Source organism: Tinamus guttatus, unplaced genomic scaffold, assembly GCF_059628265.1.
Source record: "Tinamus guttatus ecotype Peru unplaced genomic scaffold, ASM5962826v1 Tinamus_guttatus_pri_ptg000138l, whole genome shotgun sequence".
Lineage (NCBI taxonomy): Eukaryota > Metazoa > Chordata > Aves > Tinamiformes > Tinamidae > Tinamus > Tinamus guttatus.
This window is the reverse complement of record NW_028288672.1, coordinates 447,969-469,988: the sequence shown is the minus strand read 5'-3', so window position 1 is coordinate 469,988 and position 22,020 is coordinate 447,969. Positions and strand designations below refer to the sequence as shown.

The 22,020-nt window shown below is 35.0% G+C and overlaps 1 long non-coding RNA gene across 2 annotated transcripts in view; it reads left to right on the top strand.

Moving 5' to 3' along the window:
• Nucleotides 1–22,020, top strand: part of LOC148595234 (uncharacterized) — a 684,188-nt gene that overhangs the window by 408,163 nt on the left and 254,005 nt on the right. Inside the window, exon 1 of one of the 2 annotated variants that reach the window (XR_015913214.1) lies at nt 5,428–5,445. The exons of the other annotated variant lie outside the window; for it this stretch is intronic. This is a non-coding gene — a long non-coding RNA (uncharacterized LOC148595234). Of the gene's footprint in view, nt 1–5,427; nt 5,446–22,020 lie in introns of those variants that run through there. 2 annotated transcript variants of the gene reach the window in all.

The following is a 22,020-nucleotide window of genomic DNA, read 5'->3' as shown; positions in this document are numbered from 1 at the left end:
AGATCAGTTAAAAGCCTATAGACATGATGTGTTTGATGTCACCATATTCTGGGATTCTGGTGTACAAGCTGCTTAAGCCCATGCTAGTAAGGGGAGCAATGTATTCAGTTGCAAAGTTTACAGGAGAAATTTGATGTGCTTTAAAACAAGCTCTTCTAAGGACTTTTCAATGGCAAAGAGTTCACGAATAGCTTTGTGAGCCCTGTTCTTTATAGAGGATATAAATGTTGGCTAGTATTGGCTAGTTTCTTCCTGAGAACAATGTAAACAGCACTAGTGCAGGAAAAAGGCAAATAAGATTTTATTTTTTCTTGTTTTTCTTAGAATGTATCTGGAAATGATCTGATAATGTCTTGGAGTTATAAGACAGTTTTTTTGTTGTTGTTCGTTTGTTTTGTTTGTTTGTTTGTATTTAGTTCCTTATAAAAGATATATATGTCTGACACATTAAAAAATATATATAATTATATAAAATATATAATAATAATTGTAGGCCCTATGTCATGTTTTCAACCTCTTTGACATGACAGAACAAGACGACTGACAAATGTAAAACTTAGTATCTCAGTTCCAAAAGTGATTTTAAATAGGCATATTTTTCTTTTGCATGATGACATATTTAAGGGTACTTTCATGGTGATTCAGTAGCATTTAAATTTTAACATATTTATATTTATGACTTCCATATTTTAATTTCATTATAGGCAAACAACAAACATTTTATTATTTTCCTGTGATTGCAGTAATTTAATCAAAATACTATCAAAAGCTTCATATCTAAACAAAATAATATTTAAAATGTCTTCTTAAAGTAAATCTTTCAAAATTAGAACATTCTCATGACCTTCTGAGTACATTAATATAACTGATCTGAATTCCTTGTTATTTTTTAGGAAATATATGTAATTCTTATTTTTCTATAGGAATTCAGTGTATCCTCTCAGAATTTCTTCTAACTTAAGACACTACCGTGACGAAGGACTTCTGTATGGTTAATGTGACTGTGTATATGCTTGTGTATGAAGATGCAATGACATATAATCAGCACTTTGTAGCTATAGTGAGACCACAACAAATCTTGCCAAACAAGATAAGTGATAGAGGTACCTAAGATGACCTCACTTTCTTTTTTCATCACTCCTGTCATCCTATGCTTAGCATAGGTTCTCTATTGCCTAAAAATAGCTTATGCCTATGCTGGCATAAGATGAAGAATGCAATCCAGATGCAGCACACTGTTCCCTTAAATAGTACAACAAAAGGTCAAAACAAAGGGGAATCAAAGAAAAGAAGCATCGTCCTAACTTTCAGCATTAGTGAAATGACCAAAACCACATTCCCCCCAGAACATCTCAAAAATTAGTGATTCAAATAGCTCTGTGATTGTTTCATCACAAATAATATTATCTGTTGATTTTGTCTCACATTTCTACCTTTCTGTCTTCGCTATAGTCTATGTTGTTTGACTCCTCTTCCATTTCAGAGTAATTTGTGAATAAGCAGGGTTTTTATTTAAATGTGTAAATGGGCCCTTGTGGTGCAAATGATCTGTAGCTTAAACTTTATTCACTAAAGGAAAGTCAGAATTTCGTTCCTGAGGGAGGTCACTTGATACTGCTGCTTGAAACCCTTCAACTGATAAATCTCTCATTAAATTAGACACCTCCACAGTTGGGAGGATTGCCTTTTATGAGCCTACTGTGTGTTTTTAAGTGTAAGTGCAAGGAGCAACTAGCTTTTAAAAATGATTCTGTAAAACATTGCTAAATCCTGGAACAAAGATAACGTTTTCAGACACTAAGGGAAGAAGCTAACTGCTTTATATGAAGGTGATGGTGTTTAGTTTCTATTTGCTCCAAAACAATGTCTTATAAGACATCTGATAAATATTTTATTGGGTATCCAATTCATAGAATGCATGAAGTACAACTAAAGCATCTAATATAAATAAATGTGCTGTAATTATGTAGTACTGAGTACCACATTACTTGGGTTTTGTCAATGTCATCGAAGTCAACTGTAAGGCAAAATAAACTGATACAGAGTTACTGTCTGTTACTTACAGCATTTATAGAAGAGCAAATACAGCAGTAACCTCTATTTTCCAGGTACAAATGGTAATGGCTAAAATAGGAAGCCAAATATTCTGCCATCAAATCACATAAAATTTTAGGAGCAAATTTTTGACTACAGGCCAAAAGAAACCATTTTAAAATCCAACCTATTTTAAGGAGAACAGTATTTATTAGATTTTGGCAGTAATGATTTTTGTTTATGTTATGTAAGCATAAGGAAATGTATAAACCTGCTTAAAGTCTATGTAGATTTTATTATTTGACTATTGGAAATACAAAAAAGTCAAATATATCTCAGCATAAAAACAATCAAAAAAAAACATGCCATTGTTCTCATAGCTGGAGTATTAGGAGAAGAAAAAAAAAAGCTTGAATACTTAAATATTTATATTTCTAAATTTCTTCCTTTAAAAATTCAGCAGAGATAAATAATGCTAACACATTATTTAATGCAAACTCAAGAAGTCACTTTCATTTGATTAAGATAAAGTAATATTTTCTTGCTGAGTACAAAAGAATAAATGTCAATCCATCATTCTCCTGTATATATATGTTCTAACAAAATCTTAATTAGATCCAGCTGTGGCCTGTATCATTCGCACAGATCTGTAAAGTAAAGGACATTGCAAATAAGATTATTAATCTTCAACATTTCATGCAACTTGAGAATCTTGTAGAGATTGTCAATAGCCTGCTGTAAGGCTCAACAGGGACAGCACTCCCATCTCCAAATGCCCTGTCTTCTTACAGGAAAATGACCTCTCTCATTTACGCTAACTCATTAAAAAAATGATTAAAAAAAATACATAAAAACAGCACCAACAAAACATGGAAAAACTATGTAATGTAAGATTCACTGAGATCACAACAAGAGCTTGAAATTTAAGTAATCTCACTTAGCGATATCCTGACTTAATTGAAGTGTTCCCCTTCTAGACCAACAAACTATAAGTAAATAATACTTATCTCCAGTTTTGAAGCCCTTGATATGTATTCTCTTTGATTCACTGACTCTTTCCCCATACTTCAGTATAGTTATATTTCTTACAATTCTGAACATTAAGAAATGTTATTTAAATAACTTAATATGTCTGAATTGAAATGCATACTATTTAAATAAAATTACATGCTTATGTACCAGAACACGTAAACTCTCATCACTAAAATTCAGTCACAGCAGATTTTTCAGGGTGCTCAGTACCTCCCAAAAGTTTAAGATACTATTCATGTTGGAAGTTAAGGTTTCAATGCTATGAGGGATTTACCAACCTTGAACATTGCGGAGTACTGTCAGATTGCAATGATTAATATGAGAATTGTGGAATTTTGTCAAGGTTGCCCTGGATCCTAAGGTGTCCAAAGCAAATGAAAACAGCAAAAGAGCAATTAAGCTTCAATTAGATTTTTTTTTTTTAAAAAAAAAAAGGCAGCCCATATTGAGCCCATATATAGGACCGAATGGGGACTAGATTGCATCACTGTTCCTTTCATTTGCCTTAGTACATAAAAATACTTCAGCTGTAGATATATTTTATTTTTGCTAGTAGTCTTTCCTTAGTACATTTTATTTTCTCAGCATTTTTTCTTAATCCTCTTTTTTGCCTTTTGTTATTTTACATTCTCTCTAAACAAAATCTGACTTAGCCGATGCAATTGAGTCCATCTTCCATAGCAATATTGTGAACTTATGACTAGAAAGGCCATAAAAGAGGTAGATTCAAAAACTCCATGCCAGAAGAGGTTCAACAGTTCTTTGAATGTTAAATAAGACTCAGATATGCCAGGAATTTTCCACCAGCAAGACTGCAAGAGAGGGTACGATTTGGTAGACTAAAATTATGCACTCAGTTTTTTCCAATACTTTATTGCTTCATGTGGTTTCATACTTCAGTTGTCACCTAAACTCCTAAATGGAATTTCCACTTCACTTGAAGATAGTTAATGCCTTTTAAAGGGAAAGAGAAAACAGGAACTGTCCACATGGAAGTCCTGATTAGTTTTAAATGCTTTCATTGGATTTCTGAGGTGGAGGCAGCTCCATGTCTTTAAAATGTTTTGGTTTTGTATTTGATAGTGATATTTGGTACAATAAGAGGAGGTTAGAGAGCTTGGTCTGAAAGGAAAAAATAATACTATTAATACTATGAGTTAGTCTTTTTCTGATGACACTTTCCTTCTTTAAGCAATTGTTTCCTCCTCCTACACAGGAATAAAACTCTACTTCTGTAGAAGTCCATATGAAAAAAAAAATCCAAAATCCTCTATCAACTAATTTATAGTAGAATATTTTTTAATGTCACCAGTAAGTGACATATGAAAGACAACATACTAAGATGGCTGGACTACGAGTACAAATTGCACAACAGCTGTAATGTTGCGAATGTAAGGCTGTAAACACTACTTAGACTGGAGTAAGATATTCAAAATAAACAGTCTGTCTATTTTTTTTTTTTTTTTGGTATGAATGAATGAAAAACAATGAACTTCTCTTTGTATCACCTCTAGAAAAAAAAAAAAACTCAGAGAATTAGACATTATTGTGTATCAAAATCTTTTGAAGGATTTATCTTGTAGATAGGCAGGGAACATGAAGACCTGAGACAGAAAGTGATATGGATTTTTACTATTCAAAGTTGTTTCCTGACTGGCTAGGCATGCCTTTCAAAAGATAAACCTAGACATGTTCTGACTCAGAAAGACTAAGATTAAGTGGATTTTTAAATGATCTAAAGATGCCTGATGTGGCTGAAAAGTAAGTTTGGAGACTACTCTTTTACTTTCTATTTAATGGTTTCTTTCTGCAGTGCCCACAGATATATTTTCTTTTTTTCTCATGTTAAAATGCATTGGAAGTTAGAAATCAAAAGAATTGAGCTATACCAGACCATCTGCCATATTTGCTTCATATAGGATGCAAGAAGATTTTTTATGCCAGAGGAGAAGCTCAGATAAACACAGAAATATGGGTTATGATTATATGGGGATAAAATTATTCTAAGGAAGGGAAAAAAACTTGGCAGTGGTGTTTTTGTTTTGTTTTGCTTTGTTTTCCAGTAGATGCGCAGAGATTGCCTCAAGTTACTGGGACAAACCACCCTGTAATAATATACATTTGGAAGTGGAATTAAGGATGCATTTACAGTCTTACTGAGTACATTTTCTCATTTTTGCATACTTATTTGCACAAATTAAATCTTAGGAACACTGGTTTGCATATACTCTCCCTATATCTGATAGCATAAAAATAAAGAAATCCCAGAAAAGAATCCACTAGAGATAAAATTTTCAAATATTTTAAGCATTTATTGGTCATTCTATTTGTTTAAAATTTTAAAATCAGTGCCTTTCTTCCTTTTTTTTTCATTTTTTTGTAATTGATTCACTTAAAAACATTTTGAAAAACATTTGAAATGAATGAAAACATTTCCCAGTTTCATGTCATGCTTGTCTTGGTGCCTTCCAAAAATTATAATGCCATCATAAATATTCAAAGCTTCTATACACCATTGCATGACTTGTTAATTAAACTTTGATATTTCTCAGGTGCTGATGAAATTTCAAACATCAATCTTCTTTAACACTATTTTTGCATGTGTTGCATATAGTGTGTTCATTTTATATTTAGCCTCGAGCTCATTTGGAGTACTCACAACAAAGAAAATGCATCTACAAAGCCCTCTTGCACACACAGTTAAAAAGCTGAAGGCCCTGGTGTAAGCAAGCCTGATATATGATCATAGAAGATGGTAGAGAAACTTAGTGCCATGATAATTCCCCCTATTTGCAAACTATGAAGGTCCATACACACTTAATGCATCTCATTTATCCTATCTTTTTGTTAACTAATCTTATCATTAATTATCAGAAGAATGCCTTCACAGAACATTTTCCATCTCTGTTTGTACTGTCTTGAGCCATCTGTTTTCTTCTGTACTTAGACTTTAAATTCTTCCTGGACAAGAAATTCCTATCAGCAAAGCAGCTTTAATACTGCTGCAAACATACAGTTCTGCCTTACCAATCCACATAGCAGTCTGATGACAAATTAAACTATTTCTTTTACGTTCATATTTGTTTTATATTTTTGACCACTTGGCAAGTGAATGCAAGTAACAGAAAAAAAATACTTGGCTTTGGGGGGCTGAGATTTATTACTTTCTACTAATAGCCTGGGGAACAGTGGGCTCAGTTCTATCATAGGTCCTTAGTCTTAACTAACAGATTCTGCCTTGTTTTTCCTTTTGAAGCTATGTCTAACTTATTGAAGCATGTTATGCCAAGAATCTCACTAGTAAACATATTCTAAAATGGAAGTATGCATGCTGTAACACCTTTACAATGTGTTATTTATTAATGATCAACTTATTTTCTTGTCTAGACAGGCTAGCAACCTCTGTAACCTTTCCCGAGAAAGGAGAATTTAGCACAGACTCTATAGATATCTTTCTGACGTTCTAAATAATAGCTCTGTTTTTTCTTACACAGGAGAAAGAGAAAAGTAGATGTCAATTTGGACATCTTTTCACTTTGTTCTCTAAGAACTAGCCAAAAACATTTTTTTCTGAAAATAAAATTTAACTCATTAAAATCTCTGTATGCCTACTGACACATATACCATAGCTATTTGCCTATAATTTGTCTATGTTTGCTTTAATTTGTCTAGTTTAGCTTTCACCACTGTTTCATTTTAAAGACCTACAAGGTACCTGAATGCCTTTTTAGGTATCTGGTGTTAGATAAAGACTAATGCGTTTAAAAAATGTGCACAACCTATAAACAAAGTATGCCAACCAATAAGCTAAAATCAGGGATATTCATGACAACCTGGAAGAATTATAAAGAACATACAGTAACATCTCTACCGCTAAATAATACGAGATGCTCACTTTATTGGATAGGGCATGTTAGAAACCTACTTCCAGAAGGCATATTGTTCTATAGATAAGACATCTGTAACTCCCACAGCTCTAACACAATAGAGTTGTGTTCATCAAAACTGTGTCTCAAAGCACTTTATGGAGGTACAACAGCAGACAAGATGAGAAATTAAAATGTGTTTTTATGATGAAATAACTGCAAATGGTTGCATGGAACTGTTGGGTTTTGTGTTTGTCTCACTGATCCTGTAACAAATTTGCTTAGGTTAACTTAGTTTATAAATATTCATTTCCTAACTACAATGCTACTGGCTTCATCCAGATTCTACAAATCAAATCGAGTTATTTCCTACTTACGCATTTTCAAGAATAACAACAGATTTTAAAAGGGGAAAAAATAATATGTTCTCATTGAGATCTCATGACTCAACAACTAATCCTTAATTAACATAGATAAGAAGCAGTGTATGCAATAAAAACATATATCTAGTTTCACTGGTTTATTTTTCCTGCACATTTCTATTTGAAAATTTCCCTTGAAATATCTAAACAGAACAGCTTTTACTTGCTCCTGGATCCTCCAGGAATGTATTTTCTTGAACACTGGTTGTTACATATCTTGATTTCTTGCATTACTAAGCATTTTTGGAACAGGAATTACAATTCCCTTAAGCCTCTGTAGGAAGTTGAAACAAAAAAGACTTTCAAAAGAGATTACGTATTAGTTGATGAAGTAAGCAATGAAAGAAAGGTGACATAAAGAAGATCTAGAAAAGAACGACGCTCTAAGAGGAGATATGGTCACAGATTCTAGACAAATATTGGTTGAGAAACTCTTTACATTGTTAATCCAGCAGCATAGACACTGTGCTGCCGGTGTACAGTGTAGCAGATATGACTATTTTACATGCTTATATGGAATTTATGAAAATATACATAGGTCATACAAGTTATTTTGGTAAGGAATTCCAAAACAGCCTAGAAGTCACAGATATGCTTGTGAGAAAAACTTAAAGGGTGCAAAGCTAGTGGCATTAACAGTAAAGTCAAAGAGAACAGCAGTTTGAATGACCATTGATAACCTAGAAGATGCATGACTGCTTTAAAGGAAAGGCCAGGATGTCTGCATTAGATAGCAAAGTCCAGACAACCTCCAGCACCAACTGACTAGTTTGGAAATAACAGTTTAGTTTATGTGAAATAAACTAAAAATTTTATGCATATCACAGCTCAGAACTATAATTTCAGAAGTTAGAGTCTTCTTGCAAGGATATTAAGTATTAATTAGAAGCTGATTCTTTATTTTAGGGCTTGTGGTCTCTAAAACAAAAATGCAAACTAATTTATCCTTCCAACAGAAAACATCTTGGAATAGAGAGGATTTTGTTTTTCTTTTCCTGTACATACTGTACATAAATAGGATTACGGTATGTAATTTGATTTCATTAGTAACAATTTGTTGCTATAAAAACAGACTATATAAAAAGTATTGCAGCAACCTAAAAATGGCCATTCTCTGATTAATATGATTTATGAATTCATTCCAATCTAAAATTTCTGAGAGCCCTGAGAGTGTTGCCAGGTCCTGTGTCCTCATCTAGCACATTCATCATTGGACCATGTGTTTTATCAAGTAGGCAATAATGTAGACCTGAATCATGCTTGTCTGATGAGAAAACATGTCTGGATGAGGTTTTGTGGGCAGCAAAACAATTTGCTATTTGCAACCTACCCTTACAAAAAGCAGATTTTGTTATAAAATCTGTATTATGTGCAAGAACTTTTAAGGAAAGAGTGACTGAATTTTACTGGAGTAACTAGCATTCTATAGCCGTTCACATTATCAGTATATGTTACTGCAAAGCAAGGATAGAATATAATTTGTTTCCTGCATTAGATGTCACTCTTACAAAATTGCTTTAGGGCTACACATGGCAATGTAAGAATTACCGCAGAAGAATGAACCAACATTCCACTGAACAAGGCCAATGGAGGGGAAAATTATGCATGAACATATTTGTGAAATCTGACTTATGATTCAGTTAAGCTACCTGTTTTTCCCCCTGTTTCTGTGCCCCAGATACATTTCTTCCATGACTTTCAGGAGGACACGTTTCTCCCACTGTTTGCAAATAAGAATGACCAAGTGTCCAGATCACATGGCTCCATGTCCTACTCATTCAACAGTGGTCTCTTCATTGCTCTAATCAAATTGCAAAATATTTTGCATGTTGTTACATCCACTCTTTTTTAAAAAAAAATTTTAGAGATTATTTCCTTTTTCTTTTTAATTTGGTTGCTTGAGAAATGCATGATTACCACAGAGGTTTAAGCATTCTGTTTACTTTACTACTATGCATCATTAACACACAAATAGTTCTAATTAGAGATCACTCAAGGTAAAATATGAATAAATCTTTATCACTTAGGGACTATGCTGTGGAAGAATTTATTCTGTTTTGTATGTTTGAATGGGCATGCTGAATAGCAATGTTATCCTGACTTTTTGAAATATGCACGTAGCTTGTTGATACAGCAGTTATTTTACCAGTTACTTCAACTGCTTGTTTTGTTACAATGAGAGGCCTGGTAGTCAAACACAGTTTTCCCTAAATAAGTGTTACTTTAGAATATTTAAAAGAAGCTATTTTTTTTTCTTTTTTCTTTAATCTTTCTTTTTTTTCTTTTTTTTTTTTTTTTCCTCTGTGTGCTCCTTGTCTAACTAGTCTTTTTAGGAAGAAGAATAAATCACATGATTCATCATCATGCTATATTTTAAAAATAAAACAATTCCAACAAAATATTCACAAGAAATTTAAAACCAAGTTATCCTAACTGAAGATGTTTTTTTCAATATTTGAATGGCTCCAAAAAGTAAACTGATATATATTCATCTGGAAAGATCAAATATCTGGTTTCATCTAGGTGCACAGATAAAAGCAGATTTTTTTTTTCTTTCACAGCACTAGAATAAAGAGTTTTGAGTAGCAACTTTTTCCACTAGTCTATGTCACAGCTCTTCTTGCTTTCTTTTCTTCTAACTTTAGAAATCTTACATATATTTTTATATATTTGATCAACTTCAGAAGTTTACAAGAGATATAGAAGACATCACAATTTTCTTATTGTCTGACATCTTTGGGGGAATGGAAAATCTAACATTGTGTCTGTGCAGGTTGAACAGTGAGACAAATGCTGTACTCTAAGCTGGGTAGAATAGCCTCTAGCCAAATATCCAAACACAGTCCTGTTGGCCTTGCTCTTTTGTTTGTTTGTTTGCTTTGTTTTGTTTTGTTTTGTTTTGTCTCTGTCTCTTTTTTTCCCTTTTGGAGGTGGAGGGCATATGTGACTGGTGTGCTACTTCCGCACCCTGACCTGACCTCCCACACAGAGGCCTATTCAAGCGTTAGCCACTTGGTTCTCTCAGTGGTGCTCTCTGACTGTTGTGCCTCCTTAATCTCTACCCACTGAGCATTAACCATACGACTACATCCTGCTGAGGGATGTTCTGATGGACTCTTGGAACAGAGACAGCTATAGCATATTATCCTAGGACTAACTAAGCTGGTCTCAGCAAAAATTCAGCTAATATGCAAAAATAAGTCAGTCATCTTATCTCAAAAGTATGAGCACAGCTCCAGAGATTGGTACTGAGCTGCACACCTTGAAAAGGGACACCACTCAAGTCAAGGATAGTCCTTGTGGTTGAGATCCCTTACCAGCTACAGATACATGGTAGAGTGAGCATAGCATGCGAAAATTTTCTAACACTTTTAAAGTTTGTACTAAATTGCTTCATCGATATTCATAATTGCTAGATTTAGCATTTTGCGGGACTGGATTTATGATTTACATTTGGTGCATGAGAAATCTGAATATGACAGAGATCATGAGATTGACAAAAATGTCTAGCTTTATATAGAAGCTTTTTTGCTTCTATATAAACTGGGGAGGCTGGGAAGAGTTTTGATCACATATTACAATTATTATCATTAGTTTTGTCGTTTAGGTTTTTCTTCTTACTCTCCAGCAACATGGAAATAACCATCACAACAGAATCATAGAATCATAGAATCATAGAATGCTTAGGGTTGGAAGGGACCTCTAGAGATCATCTAGTCTAACCCCCCTGCACACGCAGGGTCACCTAAAGCACATGGCACAGGACCGCGCCCAAGCGGGTTTTGAAGATCTCCAGAGAAGGAGACTCCACAACCTCTCTGGGCAGCCTGTTCCAGTGCTCTGTCACCCTCACTGTTAAAAAATGTTTCCTTAAGTTCCTGTGGAACTTTTGGTGCTTCAGTTTGTGGCCATTACCTCTCGTGCTGTCAGTGGCCACCAGTGAAAAGAGACCAGAACCATCTTCTGCACTCCCACCCTTGAGGTACTTATATACACTGATTAGATTCCTCTCTCAGCCTTCTCTTCTCCAGGCTGAACAGGCCCAGCTCCCTCACCCTCTCCTCATAGGGCAGATGTTCCAGGCCCCTGATCATCCTTGTGGCCCTGCGCTGGACTCTGTCCAGCAGCTCCACATCCCTCTTGTACTGTGTGGCCCAGAACCTGACACAATACTCCAGATGCGGCCTCACCAGGGCTGAGTAGAGGGGCAGGATCACCTCCCTCGACCTGCTGGAGACGCTCTTCTTAATGCAGCCCAGGATCCCATTGGCCTTCTTGGCCACGAGGGCACACTGCTGCCTCATGGTCAACTTATCATCCACCATGACACCCAGGTCTTTCTCCGTAGAGCTGCTCTCCAGAAGGTCAGTCCCCAGCCTGTACTGGTGTCTGGGGTTATTCCTCCTCAGGTGCAGAACCTTGCACTTGGCCTTGTTGAATTTCATGAGGTTTTTCACCACCCAGTTGTCCAGTCTGTCCAGGTCCCTCTGGATGGCAGTGCAGCCCTCTGGGGTATCGGCTACTCCTCCCAGTTTCATGCCATCAGCAAACTTGCTGAGGGAGCATCTGGAACATCTGCCCTATGAGGAAAGACTGAGGGAGCTGGGCCTGTTCAGCCTGGAGAAGAGAAGGCTGAGAGAGGAATCTCATCAGTGTCTATAAGCACCTCAAGGGAGGGTATCTACCTCCTTCACTAACCAAAGCAGCCCAGGAGAGAATTCTTAGGGAAGAATATAAAAACAAGGCAAGTTTGCACTGATAGTTAGAATATGTCTCAACTCTTAAGGAATTATAATTTAGGATTCCCTCAGTTGGAGTTTACTGTGCTTGATAGCACTCGATGGATTTTTTTTTTCCAACAAATTTGTCTATAATTTTATGACTCTAGGTGTTTTTTCTGTGGTATTTATTTGCAAAGATAAGCACCGGAGGAAAAACTAAACAGATACAAAACTCTGTCGTGCACAAAGTAACTTTTCAAAATTCATTGCAAAGTTATGTGTAATGCATTATACTCAAGTAATTGAATACAAAGAATTTGGCTTATTTGCTCAAGGTTTTATTCTTCCTGTATTAGAATGAAACTTGGATTGTATTGTAGCCCATGAAGCAATGGGTTAAACCGTCTTTCCCTACCATCATGATAACAGTACTGGTGATCATTTCACAATGATGGCTGGCTATTTTGCCATACAGATTTTCTCTAGGCCAGAGGGAATTTCCCAAGAAGGCTAATGAATTAAGTGAATAATATTTCTACAGTACTTTATTGCCTTATGAAATGATACAGCTGGGCTAGTTATTCATAGGACGCTAAGTCCTGAGATAGGTGATAAATATAAACTAAGTTTAATTAACAATTTAAAGAAAACTGTACTTCTAATCTAGCAATGGGAATGTGGATTGCTAATTGCATGGACCATTTAGTAAAACCATAGAAAGATGCCACAAAAAAATTAAGACACATCTCCTAACAGCGAATGCTAGAATTACGATGAATAGCAGTAATTTTTAGTACAAGACTTCTCTTTCCATTGATGATGAAAATTAACAACTTGTGTTGCTCATGTATTGCTGAAAGCTCATTAGCAAAACACATTAAACTTGCCTTTCTTCACTACTTTGAATTATAAAGTGCAATGCTTATTAGTCAAAAACATAGGAGTTTACATTTTTGTTCTTTGCCACTTTTGTCTATACTACCTCTATTTTGTTTACGTTAAAAAAGTGTATGCCTATCTTTTCTAGTTTCTGTAAAAGTGCATTAAAATATTTGTGCTAAATTGGTTGGAAAATGTCATCATAACTAGTTAGAAAAATCATCCAATATGTCGAGAGTTAAAATTAAGTCACAATAAACACTACCAATGATTTTTCAAAGAACTTAGTTTGAAGTAAAGTCATGATTTGGGCCGCAGTTACTATAACACTGAATCACAGCTGAAACTAATTGATATTTCACCACAAAAAAGACAACTAAGTAACACTGTATTAAAAACAAAAAAACAACAAAGGCAAAGATCCTTTCATATAATTTCACTCCTCAGATTATTTTAATGTAGGTAGTTTTGCTTCTTTTCCAGTAGCACACATTCCTATCACATTTCTGATAGCAATAGCATTTAGGGCACATTTTGTGTCTGTAGAAATGACAAGTAAGTTTTTCAGTATGGCCATGGCAAGCTAGCTCCAAAGTTATCCAACATTTTAAATTAGTTCACATTTTACCTTAATTAAACATGTGAATATATTCTAAGTGCCCTAATTAGATCAATGAGAATTTTGTAATTTATTTCAAAAGAAGCTATATTCAAAATATAGCATCCAGAATATTTAAACAATCCTTATTATCTGCCATGCTGTTTCATACCAGGGGTATTTTGTCTCAAACAAGGACAGACACCAAAGGAAAGACTAGAATAGTTATGAAGGTCAGTGTGTCATGCCGGTGGCAGGCACTCCTAGCTTCACACACAGGCTTCCACAGCTAGAAAGTCCTGTACTGGCAGTTGCATTTGGATTACAGGTCTTACTGATCTATTTGGACTGAACTTCCATGAGTGTGGAATTCTGCAATTCTCTGACAATGTTCATCTTTGCAATTTTCTTCCTCAAAAAGAAATCAACATTTTAAATTGATGTCAGCAGAGAAGTCTCACATTTGGTTTGATTTTAAATTGCAGCTTCATTATTTCCCTATTTGATGGGTTATGTGCAGTCTTGAAAATGCATCTCCTTTACCTTCTTTCTAAAGGTGAAGAATTTTGCAGAAATTTACAATCTTGCTATATATTGAATATTCATACCCTTTTAATCAGTTATTTGGCCATCAAACTTTCACTTAGGAGGTTTTTTTCTTAAAGAGCTTTAGTTGGCAGACATCTTTAAAAGCTTTTTTGAAATCTAAATACCTTATAAGAGGCCACTCACATGTCTACAAGATCTCTCATTACTACTAAGAATTCAAATAGACATGAATTCCTCCAAGGAAAGAGCAAGGTCTCTAACAATGCTCTTTTATGAAGATGTTAGATAATTTTCCAGTTGCAGAAACTAGTAATCCATTAAAATTATATGATTTTTTTAAAAAAAGTGAACATCATGCTTGCTGCCTTGCTATATATATCTTTTTGCTTTTAATTATCTTACTTATTCTGATGTATAACCATACCTTTTTTTTTCTTTTCTCGTATGCTTTCATATTACTGCTTTTGTACTTAGAGGACACTTACTTTTAGAGTTTTCTTTGGTAGATATCAGAGTCCTAATCTGATTTTCTAATAATGTCTTTAAACTATCTTTTCAACTGCAAAGGGGGTAAGTAGTGATCGCAGTTAATAGCATCTTAACTAAGCAACTTGAATTTCTCAAACTTAGGGGTTGCTTCTCCTCCTGTGGTTCTATAAAAAAACACCTCTGAGAAGGAATAATTTCTGGTATTTAAAAATTTAATCTCTTTTATAGCCCCGTCACAGGCAAAAGGGCCTCAGCTCCGTGAATTAACCAGTTTCAATTGGTTGCCAATTGGAACACAAACTTTTTATTACTGATTTGGATATTCGGATTCGGAGAAACAAAGAAGACAATAAACAAACATACAATAAAGCACGTTTCCTCTTTCTTTCCCGGCTAAAATTTGGTCTAAGTCCGCTCCTTCCCTCTTCCTGCTTTCAGCTTCATTTGTTTTCACTCTGGGTTGCCATCCTTCCCTCCCATTCAATTCGGTGAGGTAGTGTAGGAGGTCTGGGTGGACATGCAGTGGGTTTTGTTCTGCTGTCTCTTGCTTTTTCTCGACTGCTCCTTGCTGATCATCTGCTCTGCATGGGTCCTCTACAAGCTTCAATCCCTTTGAGGGTGAATTTACCAGCACGGGTCATCCACAGGCTGTAGTCCCATAAGCGTGTCCCTGCACCCAAGGGATCACCTGCATGCCATGGTCCCTCAGGGGTGTTGCTGCCCAGGAATATCCCCCACAGCAGCAATGTCTCAGAGTCATCTCTCCTCTACCTACCCTGAAGCACCTCCTTCCAACAAGTACATTTCCAGCCTTGCACTCAGCAACATCTCCTTCCATGTACTTCCTGCACTGTGTTTTTCCAGACATTTCTCCTCACATTTCGTTTTGTGTGTCCTCCTATATCTCATCTCCTGTCTCACAGAATCACAGAATGCCTAAAATTGGAAGGGGCATCTAGACATTATCTAGTCCAATGTCCCTGCTCCAGCACGGACAACTAGAGCATGTGGCACAGGGTGGCATTCAGGCAGGTTTGGGAGATCTCCAGAGAAGGAGATTCCACAACCTCTCCTGTCAAACTGTTCCAGGGCTCTGTCACCCTCACAGGAAAGAAGTCTCCTCTTTCTTTGCATCTCCTCCTGTGATTCCTTCTGTGTGTTCTCATGTGTCCTCCCAAAGGACAGACAGCCCCAGCTACCCAAATCCTGCCGCTTTTACTCAGTACACTGCTCACGATGACGTTAACCCACCTGTAAATGAAATTGCTTGTTGTTATTAAAAGAGCTCCCTTCTTTAGCATTTCCTCCTCAGCATTTTATAGCCCCTGCCACCACCCTTTGGTTTCACATGTTCAATGCTGCAATTTATTTTGCTGGTTTGAATCCTCTGGAAGTCATGAAGAAATATTGTGAGATCTCTGTTGAAAGAGAAAAGACTGAATAAAAACACCAAATTCCTTTTTCTCGCTGTGATACAACTCATGAGAGAGACCTTTCTTTGCCTATTTCACACATAGGATCAGTTCAACAATAGGATAATAAAATGCAACTGGGTAGTTTGATCTCTGATTCAGTGTTATTGATAAATACACTGTGGAAGGCAAATACTTCTGAGGAAATGTGGACTGCTTAGAAATGAAGGGAATGCAGCATAAGAAATAAGTGAAGTTTTTCCTTTTATCCAGGGAAAGTTACAGAACTTTGTAAGTGCAATAAATAATGTAGTATAAGGCACACAGACACTAAAACCTTTTCATTCAACAAGAAAGTTAAGTCATATACTAGGAGTACACTTGAGAACCTGTTAAGTGCATGGTAAAAAAAAAAAAAAAAGCCACTTTCTAATGTAAAACTGAGACTCTGGAGGATAGTTTCAGATTCCACAAATTCTTTCAGCTTTCCCTATAGACTCAAAATGATGAGGCTGTTAAGACATGTTTGTTCCTCTCTTTATCATCCTGTCTGTCTTCCCTGAAGAAAGATAGCTTTTTTTTTTTTTTTTTTTTTAAGTGGCTTCTGAAATATTTAAAGTTCCGTGACTTGTGCTACCAAACAATTAAGGAGATATAAAGGGTGCGCTTTTTTTTTTTTTTTTTTTTTTAATCCAGCTGATTAAGGTGTTACTAACTGCAGGCCTGAAATTGAGTAAAGAAATAAGCGAACTGTCAGCAATGATAGTGATGATTTTGCTGTATAGGATTATGTATGGCTTACACTAAGCCCAACATGTTTCAGATCTACAGTTGATTCTGTACCTCTCAACAGCTAACAGAAATAGCAGTTGTTTAAAAGTGATACCATTTCTGATAAAAATAATACAAAGAATTAAATCGCTTAAAGGGATTTAAAAAAGGACTTGTGATTAGGAACTCCCCTAATGAGAATCAGTGAATATTTCTTTATACAAACTGGAACAGCTAGAATCCTTTCTGAGATATATAGGATGTGTTGTAAAGGTTGTTCTAATGACCCTGAGAGATGTGCCAGCACAGACTTTGATGCTAATCAAACAGAAATTTCAATGCATGGAAGATAAAAAAAAGTCTTTCCTTTACTGTGCAAATTTTGAGGATGGCAGGAAGTTAACATGTCATCTCAGAGAGAGAAAGATTGATATAAACTCTCAAATAAGTTTAAGGAAAATAGAAATAAGAATGGTATAAAAAATCAAACAAACAAAAAAACATGCTGGAAAATAAGAATGCATCATGTTTTAAGCACTCCAATTTACAGGCTAGAAGTATGCACCCATGACAGCTCTGCCAAAATTTACATGGCCAGAAAATAGGTTTCTTAAAATTAGAAGATCTATGCTTTGTAATGGAGAAAGACAAGATATTAAAAACAAGTTATTAAATATATGACAAATGGTTCTATGTCTTCAGATGTGATCAGCTTTGAAGATATGAGGAAATGAATCTTAAGGCAAAAAAATAGATGACTTAATATCAAGTTTAATTTATACATAATGTATGCCTTCTTTTCAGAAGTAGAATAAACTGTGTATAGTCTTTTCCAATGCAATATTAACACTCTATATTAGGAAAAGAGGAATAGAGAATCTGGGTAAAGGAAACCATAGTGGTATGAAGTTAATTTCCATGTCCCTAAGAAAGGACAGTATTGAGTTTAGCAGATTTTTCCATAGAAGCACCTTAACAATGGCTGAATTGTGATCTAGCTTTATGCCCACTGGGAGGTTATTTCAGAACGTCATGAACACAGGGTAAAAACTTTTTTTCTAATTTCTAGACTGAATATTATTAGTGACTATTATATAACTGCAGTATAATGCATAGGAAAACATTTGAAAGTGCTCTGAAATAGGCAATAAATATATTTGTTTAGGTGATGAAAGGGGGAAAAAGTTCACAGTAGAAAGAAACCCAGGACTGCATTTCTTCTCCTGAGGATCTCTCAATATTATGATTATTACAATTTTTCCTAGTGCGATCAGGGCACTGATACAGTTAGTGCACTGTGAGTTGTTAAGACTGAGGAATAGTGTCTGGTGCATTGGAAAATCATCTCTTATTCTTTCCAACTAGTTAAATGTGTCAATAATAATGACTAACCAAGCCATTTCTAAATTTGATTCAAATAGAACAACATTTATAATTAGGTGAATACTCTCAAATCCTTGTAATGGGCATGAATATAATTTCAAGATGCTGTTGTGTGGTTCCCTGAAGAAATGTCCCTAAGACATCTATATTTCTTAACTATATATTCTGAGCATTTAATTCCATTTTATTCCTTACAACTGAGAAGGATGTGTTTTTTCAGAACTAGGTTATATTCATTTGTCAGAAACAAGTGCCTATAGCAAATGGCTACTATAAGTCGTATCAGTTGTCCATTTATTTTGGTATTCTTCCTGTACACTTAATCATTATTAGGTTCCTGACTGTCCCATACCAGCTGGTAGCAAGGATTTTAAAGATATTCCATATAAACACCTTTCAATACTTAAAATATATATTTATTAATTAAAAACATTTAATTGCTAAAATAATTACAATTAAAATATTAAATTATATGATTTTTAAAATAATTCATTATTTTCAATTAAGCAAGCAAGCTTTTTTTTTCTTATGGAGATTGTTAAGTTGTTATTACTTATACAAATGCTGAAATCTATTATGTGATTGTAAGTTCCAGTAAAAACTCTCTATTAAACTGTCTAGAAAACAATTACTTTTGACTCTACTGTCTTTCGATCTCATTAAAAGGTCTTGTTGAAAGTTGAGTATAATTAGAACACTTTGCCCTATAATTAAGTTTTGATTTTTGTACTGCTTATTCTTTGATTACTTGGTTATTTTATGTATAGCTATGTATTTATCAGTTTCCATTTATCTCCACCCTAACTATAACTTATAAACTTAACTTCACTAAACTTTTCTTTCTGTTGTGTGTGTCTGCTGAAATGATAATTTTATGTTGCTCCGTTAGCTGCTCAGTTCAACTATATTTTATGAATTTTCCATTCAGTGATCTCTTGCAGCCTTGGTTAGTGCTTGAAATAGTTCCTGGATGCAACAACAAAGACAGAATACACCTCAAATTCTCTCTATATGACTGTTTTTCCACTTGATATATGCTATGTGTCTAATTTATTGTTTATGTATTAAAGAGTATGAGGTGCTAAAGCTGAAAGTTATGGATGATTTAGCTTTGCTGGTGAATATCTGTGACATTGTAATGTTCTCAAGATGTTTTTTAAAGACTACAAAAAGCATCAGAAATACCATTTTCCCAGTAGGTGCGCACACTTTATCTTGTAAGTTCTTGAGGGTGTATTTCTGCAAAATGGATAATCTGAAGTCTGTGATCTCAAAACTGGCTTAATATCATTGGATAACTTGTAGCTTAGGAACTGTTCAGGTCAGTTTCACTACAGAACAGCTGGTGCAGAACATGCCTGGAAGCTACGAAATTTGCATACTAGATTCTAAAATACATTCTTTGCTCTGATGTCTGTGAAAATCCTTGCGTATCAGGATTTCCACCCATATGAACATATTTACTAAGCTTTTGCTGTAAGAATCTGAAAGGCTACTATTCCGATTGTTGTAAGGTTGACAGTTTCTCTCTTTTTTTTTTCTTTTTTTTGGGAACCAACTATATCTTTTTAGAACAGCACTCCAGAGACTCGTGTTCAGACTTAATCTCTTGTATCAACATAGAGAGTTTTCAGTAGTCATACATAATGGCAGTTCTTGCTTTGCAAGATGTGTTGAGAGAATTCTGTGTGGTCCTTAAGGGTTACAGACAATATAATAAAGATTGAAGACCTGAGCTCCTATTTATCTCCTCGAAGTAAGAGCAAGCCTTTCTGTGTTTTCTTGCAGTTTCCATTGGTGATGTTCTTATCTGAGGGACATTTAAGTATTGTACTTGCACAAATATGAGTCATGCAGTTCTCCAGGATAATGCAACCTTATTCTTTTATTCTCAAATACTAATAAATGGAATGGAAAATAAATGTCAATAGTTGTGTCTTAAATTATTCTTGTCATTGCTGGTTTGAATGAGAAAAAAATGGAAGAAAGGAAAAGAAGACGGGGAAAGAGAAGGAAAAAAGGTACATAGCCACTTTCTAAATTAAGAGCAGCAAGAAATTTTGTCATTGAATCCTCAATGAGCAAAAGCAGAGCTAAATTGTAATTTATATAATATTTTCTGAGTTACTGCATTATTGAGTCTCGGGAAGATTTCAGACAACTATTCATACTGGAGGAGAGATTTAAAAGAAAGAGGGACAATCATGGAAATGCCATCTGTGAAAGTAGTTTGTCAGTTAGCAGTAGATATTTTGATGTAAATTCACCGCTACTTCTGTTAAGCATGTAGATAACTGCAGCCTGGAGCAATGACCACACAGAAGACTTGATACTCTCACTCAACCCCTGCCTACATACAGCACTTTCATACACTTTCAGAGGACATATGATGTAGCTTTAAGGCTCTACTTGAAATAAATCTAAAGTTATATGTCTTTATAATTAGTTTAGCAGAACTCTCTAGGATTACAAAATGCCACTAAAATACATATCCTGTTAATGGAACATGAGAAAACATCAGGGATTCGCATAGAAATCAGAACTTGTCCTAATAAAACTCAATGGGAAGCCAATTCTAATCACGCAATTTAATTTTAGTCTTGAGATTTAAAACAAGGAGAAAACTCACAATTCATTAATTCCTGCAGGAAACTATCTCCAGATTTAGGATTTAAAAGAAAAAGGTTATTGGGAAAAAAAAATGGGACAAAAAGGAGTCTGAAGTTAAATGTGAACTGCACATTTTTAATAAAAAACTGCATTTTTTTAATAAAAAATTTCTCACCCTTATAAATTACAAAACCAAATGTCTTTATACAAGACACTTTACTCAAAATAGTCAAGCTTTGAGTATTGGTTAGCTGAAGGGTTGGTGAGGCTTGAAAAGTAGAAGTTTAAAACATACTTACCTTGCTCAGTTTTGGAGGGTCAGATCTAATCCCCTGGTGTTAACATTCTTTTTAGTGAGCCTTCTTGTAGTGCTCAAGGGAGTTCAAGCAAAACATAAATCAGTGCTTCACTTCAGAGATTTAGTATATCTGAGAAGTTTATCCAACTAAAATACAATGAAAATATTATTTGGTAGCATTGGAGATCTGTGTCTAAAGATTGTGGCTGTGTTTTTTTAGTGTATGTAAACGTGAACACAAACTAAAATGTTAGAGATTTATCTCAAAAATGAATCCTACGTAGTACGCGGACAACACCACCCCCCCTCTAAATTATTTGACACAGATCAGAAATTTATTGCCAATTTCTATCCCCATTTTATATATACAAAAATAAAATACCAAGTACATTACACACTATCAAAAACCTCTTATAGCTACTTTCTTTCCGTGCTTAATCTGTAAGATTAAAAGAGAATGAAACAGGGAAGTCTAGGTCCAAAAATAATTTAACCTTCCAAAGAGGTACTTAGACAGAAATTATGCAACTCCATGTGAGATTAAGATTCTGAATAAAAAGAACATCTAAAAGACACACAACAGAGAAAGGCATTTTTAGTTGTCATCACATTAGCATTCTGTATTTCCTGAGCTGACTGCAGTTTAAAAATATTACAATGTTTAGCAAGCATGGCTGCAGTAGGCCACGTTTCATTCTGCTAAGCTGATAAATAATTTTTTATCTTTATCTTCCCCGTTTTGATGCCTTTTGGTATCCTTTTCTTTTACATGCCATTTGTAGTGAGGCAGAGGTTGATCTCTTCTCTAGAATAACGCAGATAGAACAAGAGGAAATGGCCTGAAGTTGCCCCAGGGAAGGTTCAAGTTAGACATTAGGAAGATCTTCTACATGGAAAGAGCAGTGAAGCATTGGAAGAGACTGCCCAGGAAAGTTGTAGAGTCCTTGGCAGTGTTC